We start from the raw sequence: 10,320 nt of genomic DNA on the forward strand, positions 1-10,320 counted from the left end.
TTAAACGTATCAATTTCAAATCAAATATTATTAAAAATATACTATTCATATATTTGACACATGCATGCGGGGTAGATTAGACTAATATGTCTTATTGGTTCTACATCATTCTCTTTTCTAGCATCTTCATATGCCGAAAACAATAAATAGATGAAATTATTATACATCTCATAATTAAGTGATGTCATTTCATAATTTCTCAAAGCCATGTCATCTTTTTTTTGTGAGAATGAACATGGTGATGATACATAAGAAAATGATTTTTCAAATAATATATAGGAGATACTCAATATGTACTAGTTGTACTAATTCGAGTTGTAGAAGTTATACTAGTTTGAGTTGTACTAGTTGTACTAGTAATACTTTGCGTTCTTCATTATTTTGGATATCGGATGGAAAAGATGAAATTTGACTCTGGATAAGATATAATTGATTAACCTTGACTATGAGTTGATCGATTTGAGATAAGTGATATACCCTGGATTTGACTCATTTTTATCCATGGTATATTACTATTTTACTATATATATATCCATGTTTTCTACTCTTCTAGGTATGTTTTCAGGTTCAGGTGCATTTCGGAGTAAAGCTATGACTTTGGAGCACTTTGGAGCATAAAGGACATTTCACCCGAGCTGACCACTTAGAGGTCGACGAGAGGAAGAATAATCGATCGATTCGCATCAGTGCTGACGATCGATATCGGGAAATGCCTCGACAGATGAAGATCAATATCGATCGATGTACACATGTACCGTCGATCGATGTCGAGACACCAGACGCGACATTTTGGATTCAGCAGACTTAAAAACCAAGGCCAAGCCAAATTACCCAAATGCCCTGACGAGTTTTTAACCTAGTAGAATATATACTGCCTAAGTGTTTGACGGCAGAGAGAGCTTTTCTTTTCTAGACCTAGTTTTGTTACAAGTTTCATTTGGGAGAGAAGATCACTTGTGATTGGAACTCCTTGTTTCATTTCATTATCATCTATTCTATGAGTTTCTATTTACCCATTGATATGAATTGCTTTGCTATGTCTGAGTAGTTCAACTGTTAGATCCAGGGTTCAGATAGGTTTGTGGGATTAGCCCCAAACTATAGATCTACCTTGTTGTGATATTCATGATAGATTTGTACTCATTGCTTGTTTTAGCCTAGCTAACTAGAACATGATCATAGGATTGCATATTCAAGCACCCTTGTTATCCCATCCTGACATATATCTATCATATTAGGATTGCTAGAGAGGGCTAACCGCCAATTTAGAATCTTAGTAGAGCATTTTCATACTCGCGCATAGGCCTGGCTAGAACCCATCGATCGATGTCCTCAACTGACAATCGATCGATGTTGGCAAAAGTGTATCGGTCGACGTCTTAATAGACGATCGATCGACACTCTCTTGTGTCTGCATCTAACCGGTGAGACACAAGATCTAGTCTGTTAACTAGTGGTACATGCGACAGCTGATCACTGAGTTAAGCGAATGAGCTCTAATATATCATGCATGCAACAGTTAGGCATCTATACGAATTATAATCTCCAACACCTGAATAGTGGCCCTGCATCTAATATCATTTCCAACCTAAGTTACATTTATTATTTACTCGCTAGTTACTATTGCTATTTTATTTAAAACATTACAACCTTTAGAATTAATAAACACTAGATTTAATTGTTCCCTAGCTCCTTGTGGATTCGATCCCTAAGTACTACACCTGAACCTCTTTTGATGAGAGTAACACTCCTTAGGGTAATTTGAGTGGTATCAAATTTGGCGCCGTTGCCGGGGAGCTTTGATCGCCATTAGATTTAGTTTTATTAGTTATATTTCTTTTCTTTACCCCCTTTTCTAATAATCTTTCTTTTCTTGTCTTTTCAGGTGCATGCCCAGCAGTACCAGAAGCAACAAGGAGAAAGACTTGCTGTTCTCAGACGATCCTGCTCATTTGGAACGTACCATCCGTAGAGGTCAACGTTCCACATCGCTCGACGCAACCACTTCGTCGTCGATCGATACGCACAACCAACCGTCGACCAACACCAGACCGTCATCGTCGATCGATCTCAGTCGTGCGACAACGATCGATACTACACCGCGTACGTAGATCGATAACGTGTCGTCAAAAATGGTAAACATTATTATTCTAACTCAGGATGAGAACGGAAACCTGTATGACAAGGCCGGTCATCTGTGTAATGCAACAGGTCAGAAAATAGATGCTCAGGGAACTGTAATCCCTGATGCTGATGCTACAGGAGCTGCTCAACCTGTAGATGAGGAGGCTCGATCGAAACCACTGGCCGACTACAATCGCCCAGATGAGTACTATTCCAACAGATCAGCGATTCGACTTCCGGAGATCCAGAAGCAGAATTTCGAGCTGAAGCCTCAATACTACACTCTCGTGTCGCAGATACCCTACTCTGGGTTACCGCACGAGCATCCTATGGACCATTTGGAACGGTTCGAGGATCTAATCGCTGCCATTCGAATGGAAGGAGTCCCCGAAGATTACCTGCTGTGCAAGCTCTTCAGATACACGCTGAATGGAGAAGCGATGCACTGGCTTAGGCAGCAACCCACAGGATCTTTAACATCCTGGAGCGACATCAAGAATGCTTTCTTACGAAACTTCTTCGATGAGGCGCGCGCTGAAGAACTTCGGAACAAAATTTCCACATTCTCGCAGAAGGCTGGAGAGTCCTTCAAAGATGCGTGGATTAGATTTAGGTTTTTCCAGCGAGACTGTCCACACCACGGATTTAATGAAGTGCAGCTGCTAAGCACTTTCTTCCGAGGTCTCGCCTTACAGTATCAAATGGCTCTTGATACGGCGAGTGAAGGAAACTTCACTACTCGGAATCCGTTGGAAGCTGTGAGACTTATCGAAAACCTTGCTAACAGCAGCAGCACCAAAAACACTGACTCTGAACGGAAGAAGTCTGTAGCCTCTATCGGGAAGGAACAGATGGACGAAGTAAGAGCTAAGTTAGATGTGGTGCACGAACTTCTTAGGAAGCAAGTATGTTCAGCTGAAGGAGAAGTAGCAGATACCGAAGGAGAAGAAGATGTGAACTACATCGGAGGTACCGGATTCCAAAAATTTGGAAACCAGGGCGGAAACAGAAACTTCTTTGGAAATGGCCAAAGAAGTAACCAAAGTTCACAATTTCAAAAACCCTTCAACAACAGCAAGAGCTACTCGAACTCTTACTATCAAAATCCACCACCCCAAACTCAGGAAAGCAAGATCGAAGAAATGCTTGATCGAGTACTGTTGGGACAACAACAAATCACCGTGGATTTCAACGGTAAGATAGACTCTGCCTACAACAATCTGAACACCAAAATCGAGACCTTAGGGACTCAGGTGAGAAAACTTGAAACCCAAGTAATTCAGACGGGCGAGACTATTAAGAGGCAAGAAGCTTTTGCTAGAGAAGCAGGAGCCGACAAAGGGAAACACCACGTAAATGCCATCATAGATGATGAATTCTGGCAAGTGGTGAGAAATGAAAACCTTGAGGAAGGGGATTTCGAAATCGAAAGCTCCATGAGTCTCGGCGGATCCCAATGGTGTCGACCGATGTCGATGAACTCGCATCGATCGACAGACCATGATGAAGATCGATGGACGGATTACTCCAGACATCGATCGACGTCGTCTGCCGATTCGACTGAATGCAATGCGGTTCGAATTCTAACTCATGAAGAATTCGCAGCTAAGCATCCTCACCCACCCTCCCCTTTCTATGAAAAAATCGATCGATCGGTTAACTCAACCATCGATCGACAGAGTGAGTCCGACGTCGATCGTCACAACACACCTCCCATCGATCGACAGGCACCTCTGACATACCGAGTGCGGTTACCCTCAATCGATAATGATTACATCAATGCACTCAGACCACCACCTAAACCATTAGCAAACCCACCCGAACCAACACCCAACCCTTTAAATAGTTCAACAGAACCTGTTCAAGAGGAACAAGAATCTGAAGGGAGAAGGTTAAGGAAAAGGAAGGAGAAAATTCCTAAAAACCTTAAGAGGGAAGCTAACGATAAGGAGATGGATGGTTTCACTAAACGAGTCCTCAGAATCCCAATCGAAAAACCTTTTGATGAAGCTTACTTCACACACCGGTTGTGGATGTTCTTCAGAGAAACAAAGGTAACTGAGGAGGACATTAGGAGAATGTTTCATCAAGTCAGAGGAAAGATGAAACACAGGATCACATTGACGAAGAAGAGTGATCCTGGGAAGTTTGCAATACCATGCATAGTCAAGGGTGTTGAATTTTCCCATTCAATGTGTGACACAGGAGAATCGGTTAGTATCCTCCCTCAGATCATGGCAGACCAGCTTGGTTTGACCATCGAACCCTCAACAGAATCCTTCACCTTCGGGGATCTTTCAGAGAAACGATCCGGAGGCATCATAAGAGATCTGGAGGTACTGATTGGTAATGCCCTTGTCCCTGTAGATTTTCATGTCTTAGACATCGAGCTTAACTGGAACTCTTCACTTCTGCTTGGAAGATCCTTCCTAGCTACAGTAGGAGCTGTATGTGACATGAACAAAAACAAATTGTGTCTAACGCTCATAGACCCAAACATCCACTACGATCCCATCCGACCTAAGAGAAAGGTAATTAATTCTGTGGATTATGGGAAAGAACTCGGCTTCATTGGCGCATGCCATTGTGGAGCAGAGTATGAATCGGAGTACGAAACAGAGTACTCGGAATCGATCGACACCACAACCTTTCCATCGATCGATTCCAATGTGTCAATGGTGACCGATGACCACAACAACACGTCACTCGACGTAATGCACCCACTTGACCATTTCGCTTCACCTAATCATTGCTACCAACATTTTGCCTTCCAACCTCCAACCAGGAGAGGACATGATGATTATTCCATAGGCAGTTGGGCAGACAGTGGTTTCCATGAAAGTTTTGCAGTTGACACTGTAATTACTTCACCTCATGAGGAACATACCGAGGAATACGATGAGGATTACTGGAAAGAACGTGCAATAGAAATGTCTTTGCAGGATGAAAGACTTGAAACACACAACTTCACCAACACGTTTCCAACATCGTTCGACGCTGTGCAATCCACATCGGTCGATCCCCACCCTCGTCCAGCAAAACAACCGCTCACATCGATCGACACCAGTAAAGGAACATCGATCGATATTCGCGCCGCAGCGAAAACTCAGGAGCAGGAGAATATTCCCTCCCTAACTAGGTTTACAGATACCTATATAAATCGTTTTGCACCCCCGAAACCACCTACACACATTAGAGCAAACACACAAGCAAATAAGATGAACACTCTTCCTTCTACATCAACAGAAAAATCCATGAAGAGCAATCATCTCAAGAACACAAATTCTGCAGAAATTACTCTGCCATCGATCGATGTAACTGTATCTACATCGATCGATACTACTCTAAACCCTAATCTCTCTATTTCTAAAAAGAATAATTATGCAAACATTGATTACGGTTTTCTAACACCTGATGAATTTGGTATTTTCAGGGATCCAGATGGCAACGCACGTGCAATGGATGGAAGGATTTTACAAGTGTCCTGAGAGGACATAGCAGACATCCTTCAAGTAACCAATGGCCCCGACAACCTACTCTCACAGCAACGTGGCACTCCAGACGTCATTCTAATAGATCCCAACAACCACGCAGGAGTCACCACAACAGATACCAACCCAGATCTATCACGCCAACCAAAAGGGCAAGCATCGATCGACGGTATCATGGAGACATCGATCGACAGGGTAACACCAACGTCGATCGATATGGACAATCCGACGTCGATCGACAGACGCTATGAATGTGGGAGGCGCGCTTTCGACATGTATGGAGCCAGAAAGTTCACTTGGGAACAAAGGGACGAATATGGAGTCTACAGAGATGAGCGTGGACACGCACGAAGCGTAGCTGGTGAGATGATACCTGTCACAAAGGACAACATCAGGAAAATACTGGAAAGAGCATCTCTTTTTGAAGAGAGCCACATCTGTCTTCCAGAACATGCCACTTCCTTCACACTCACAAGACTGGCACCAGAACTCTACACCAAAGAAGAAATCGATGAAATGGTGTTTGGTATTTGTGGAGCTCAGGAGAAACTGGGAGAGGAGCTCAAAACACTGGTAGATGAAACACATCAGCCTTTGGATAGAGGCTACAATGAGCTTTTCAGATGTATGGCAGAAATGAGGACAGAAATTGATAGTTTACGTCAGCAATTTGAGAAGGAAGCTACGACCTCAGCATCGATCGACGCACCATGTGCAAAATCGATCGACGTCAGTCTTCCTACAGCTCAAACCCTTGCAGAACCGCGATGCTCAACACAACACAGGGATGAATGGGAAGTCTCATACATCGACACAAGGATAAACGACGTTTACTGCCCTCTCAACAACAACGTGGACTGGCTAAGCACCAAAATCGAGCTACTACAGCAAGACCTGGACACCATTCGCAAGAAGGACCAACATCCAGCCACATCGATCGACATGTGCACCTTCACATCGCTCGACGCCAAAGTCTCAGCAATGAATGAGAGGCTGAGGACTTACGAGGATATGCATGACCGTTTTATATCACCAGTCATGATAGATTTAAACAAATTGTCTAGTCAATTACTTGATGCCCAAAAGGATATTGAGAACATTACTAATCAAAGTTTTTTGCAGGAAAAATCAACATCGATCGACAGGCTAAGAGGACCCTGGATCGATGGCAGGAAACCTGTGGAGTTACTTCCTTACACAGCAGCAGAAGTTGACAAGATCACAGCCAAGATCTACACTGCTCTAGACAACATGGAGGAACGACTTGACAAACGCTGCGATGACATCTACTTTCCATTCAACAACAAAATCAGTGGACTAGATAACCACGCAGAATGGCTACAGAAAGAAGTCAAAGCCATTCAGAGGCAACTCGCAGCTCAACATCAGATATCAGCATCGATCGACAAGACAAAGACAAAATCGATCGACGGCAACTCACTGAGATCGACCAACGAGCACATAATCGCATCGATCGACGCCGAATCTACAACAATCGGCGAGCAGCTGATACACAAAACAGTGGAGTCAATGCAAAAGGAACTGACAAATCTTCAGCTTACGCCTATGACAACATAGGCTGGCACCAGGTCAGCATTGACAACATTCAAGAAAGGCTACAGAACATCTCCAACGTACTTGGGAAGATGGATGACAAATGGACGAGAAATGATGAGGCCACAAGAAGTTTCATTGCATCTTGGTCCAGAATGCGCAGAGATGACGTGGATGCTTGCTTTCCAACAAGCAGCTGCTTCTCCACCCAATAGCCAATCACTACCACAGTCAAGCTAAATGACTATAACCAAGCGCTGAGTGGGAGGCAACCCACTATTAGGTATTTTTCTTTGGTTTTATTAGCTAGCATTTAATTTCTTTCGTTTTAATTCTTTCAGATTTAGGAGACCCAAGTAGGAAAACCTTTATATCGACCGACGACGAGACGTCGACATCGTTCGACATAGGCAACCACACGACGATCGATGTAACACTTACCCATCGATCGATATCTAACACGGTCTGATGTATCCTACCTACTTGTTACATTTCGTACATCATACACTTTTCATCATAACTCCGGCTGAGTTACACTGGGACAGTGTAATTTAAGTCTGGGGGAAGATTTACTGATATAATTTATTTTATTCTTACGTAAAAAGGAATTTCAAATAAATTATGCTTAGCTATCGAAAATATGGACTATAATCTTATATTGGTTTAAACATGAATATCTAACCAATCTTTAGCACCATTTTAGATTTACTGATTGCAGATAGCACTAAAGATGCTAAAGCAGATCAACCTATCAACTACACACTTGCCTTGAACCGTATGAAGTAACCAAAGCTGATTTCCAACACTAAACCTGACATAACCGCTTGTCTTGGGGCTTGGTATACATGGGATCGGATTCTTCAGATAGGTCTGGAAGGTAACGCCTGGTTTTAGATTATTTATCACATTTTCTCTCTCTAGATTTCGACCCTAGATTAGTTCTATTTAAAAAAAAATAATAATAATAATAATAATAATAATAAATAATTAAAAAATACAAGAAAGATCTATTGTTTAATTAGGATGAGTCTGAACAGGACTTGGTGGCTAAAACCATTAAGGCTTGATTCATAAAGACTCAAATAAAAGAGTTCGAAACGGGACTTGGAGGCGGCAATCTTCAAGGCTCGCTTTCGCAAAGAACTCTTGGATATAGGTCAAAAAGAAGTGAACAGAACTTGGTGGCAACCACCATTAAGTTTTGATTCATGGAAGCCTGTCCAATCTTGGTCACTGATCCTGCAATGGAAGCAGACTTTGACTCAAGAGAGAAATTTAGAGAGAGAGAAACTAGGAACTAACTTTTACCTGCAGCTCCAGAAACCTGTCTGAAATCCTTGCATCCTGTGATCGATACTCCCAAGGTAAAGCATTCACTTTATATTTATGCTAAGAAATGAAATCAGTAGAGGGGATGTCAGACGTGAATTGATGAGTTGTGTTATGTTAGAAATGGTTGATAAGCTAGGATATTGCATAGTGTGCTTTTGTGATTAGGACTGTTTAAATGTGGTAGCAAAATTGTTGAGGAAAGATTTCTATGTTTTTAAAAATCTTGTTCCCAAATATTTTCAAACCTCTTTCAGAGAGACTGCCTGTATGTTTTGCTTGAGGACAAGCAAAAGGGTAAGTCTGGGGGAGTTGATATACCCTGGATTTGACCCATTTTTATCCATGGTATATTACTATTTTACTATATATATATCTATGTTTTCTATTCTTCTAGGTATGTTTTCAGGTTCAGGTGTATTTCGGAGTAAAGCTATGACTTTGGAGCACTTTGGAGCATAAAGGACATTTCACCCGAGCTGACCACTTAGAGGTCGACGAGAGGAAGAATAATCGATCGATTCGCATCAGTGTTGACGATCGATATCAGGAAATGCCTCGACAGATGAAGATCAATATCGATCGATGACACATGTACCGTCGATCGATGTCGAGACACCAGACGCGACATTTTGGATTCAGCAAACTTAAAAACCAAGGCCAAGACAAATTACCAAAATGCCCTGACGAGTTTTTAACCTAGTAGAATATATACTGCCTAAGTGTTTGACGGCAGAGAGAGCTTTTCTTTTCTAGACCTAGTTTTGTTACAAGTTTCATTTGGGAGAGAAGATCACTTGTGATTGGAACTCCTTTTTCATTTCTTTATCATCTATTCTATGAGTTTCTATTTACCCATTGATATGAATTGCTTTGCTATGTCTGAGTAGTTCAACTGTTAGATCCAGGGTTCAGATAGGTTTGTGGGATTAGCCCCAAACTATAGATCTGTCTTGTTGTGATATTCATGATAGATTTGTACTCATTGCTTGTTTTAGCCTAGCTAACTAGAACATGATCATAGGATTGCATATTCAAGCACCTTGTTATCCCATCCTGACATCTATCTATCATACTAGGATTGCTAGAGAGGGCTAACCGCCAATTTAGAATCTTAGTAGAGCATTTTCATACTCGCGCATAGGCCTGGCTAGAACCCATCGATCGATGTCCTTAACTGATAATCGATCGATGTTGGCAAAAGTGTATCGGTCGACGTCTTAATAGACTATCGATCGACACTCTCTTGTGTCTGCATCTAACCGGTGAGACACAAGATCTAATCTGTTAACCAGTGGTACATGCGACAGCTGATCACTGAGTTAAGCGAATGAGCTCTAATATATCATGCATGCAACAGTTAGGCATCTATAGAAATTATAATCTCCAACACCTGAATAGTGGCCCTGCATCTAATATCATTTCCAACCTAAGTTACATTTATTATTTACTCGCTAGTTACTATTGCTATTTTATTTAAAACATTACAACCTTTAGAATTAATAAACACTAGATTTAATTGTTCCCTAGCTCCTTGTGGATTCGATCCCTAAGTACTACATCTGAACCTCTTTTGATGAGAGTAACACTCCTTAGGGTAATTTGAGTGGTATCAATAAGAAAGAGAAAATTAGTGGATGGTTGAAGAAAATTTTTGATTTTGTATTATGGTGGAAGAACTATGAATGGAGAAGAAATGGGAGAAGAAGAAGGAGATTGGGTCGGATTTCGGGTCTGGATCTGGGTCGGATATTGGATTGGATAGTAATGGCATAGGTTAGTAAAAATGTTTAACTCCTTAGGTTTTTCAGTTATTTAACAT

The 10,320-nt window shown here is 41.7% G+C and overlaps 1 non-coding gene across 1 annotated transcript; it reads right to left on the reverse strand.

The window, feature by feature from the left end:
• Positions 1 to 2,664: 2,664 nt before the first annotated feature.
• LOC125577547 lies at positions 2,665 to 2,770 on the reverse strand. Its single transcript, XR_007315957.1, has one exon. It is a non-coding gene; the product is annotated as a small nucleolar RNA R71 (small nucleolar RNA).
• Between the last annotated feature and the right edge of the window lie 7,550 nt (positions 2,771 to 10,320).

This window comes from Brassica napus, chromosome A8 (genome assembly GCF_020379485.1).
Source record: "Brassica napus cultivar Da-Ae chromosome A8, Da-Ae, whole genome shotgun sequence".
Taxonomy (NCBI): domain Eukaryota; kingdom Viridiplantae; phylum Streptophyta; class Magnoliopsida; order Brassicales; family Brassicaceae; genus Brassica; species Brassica napus.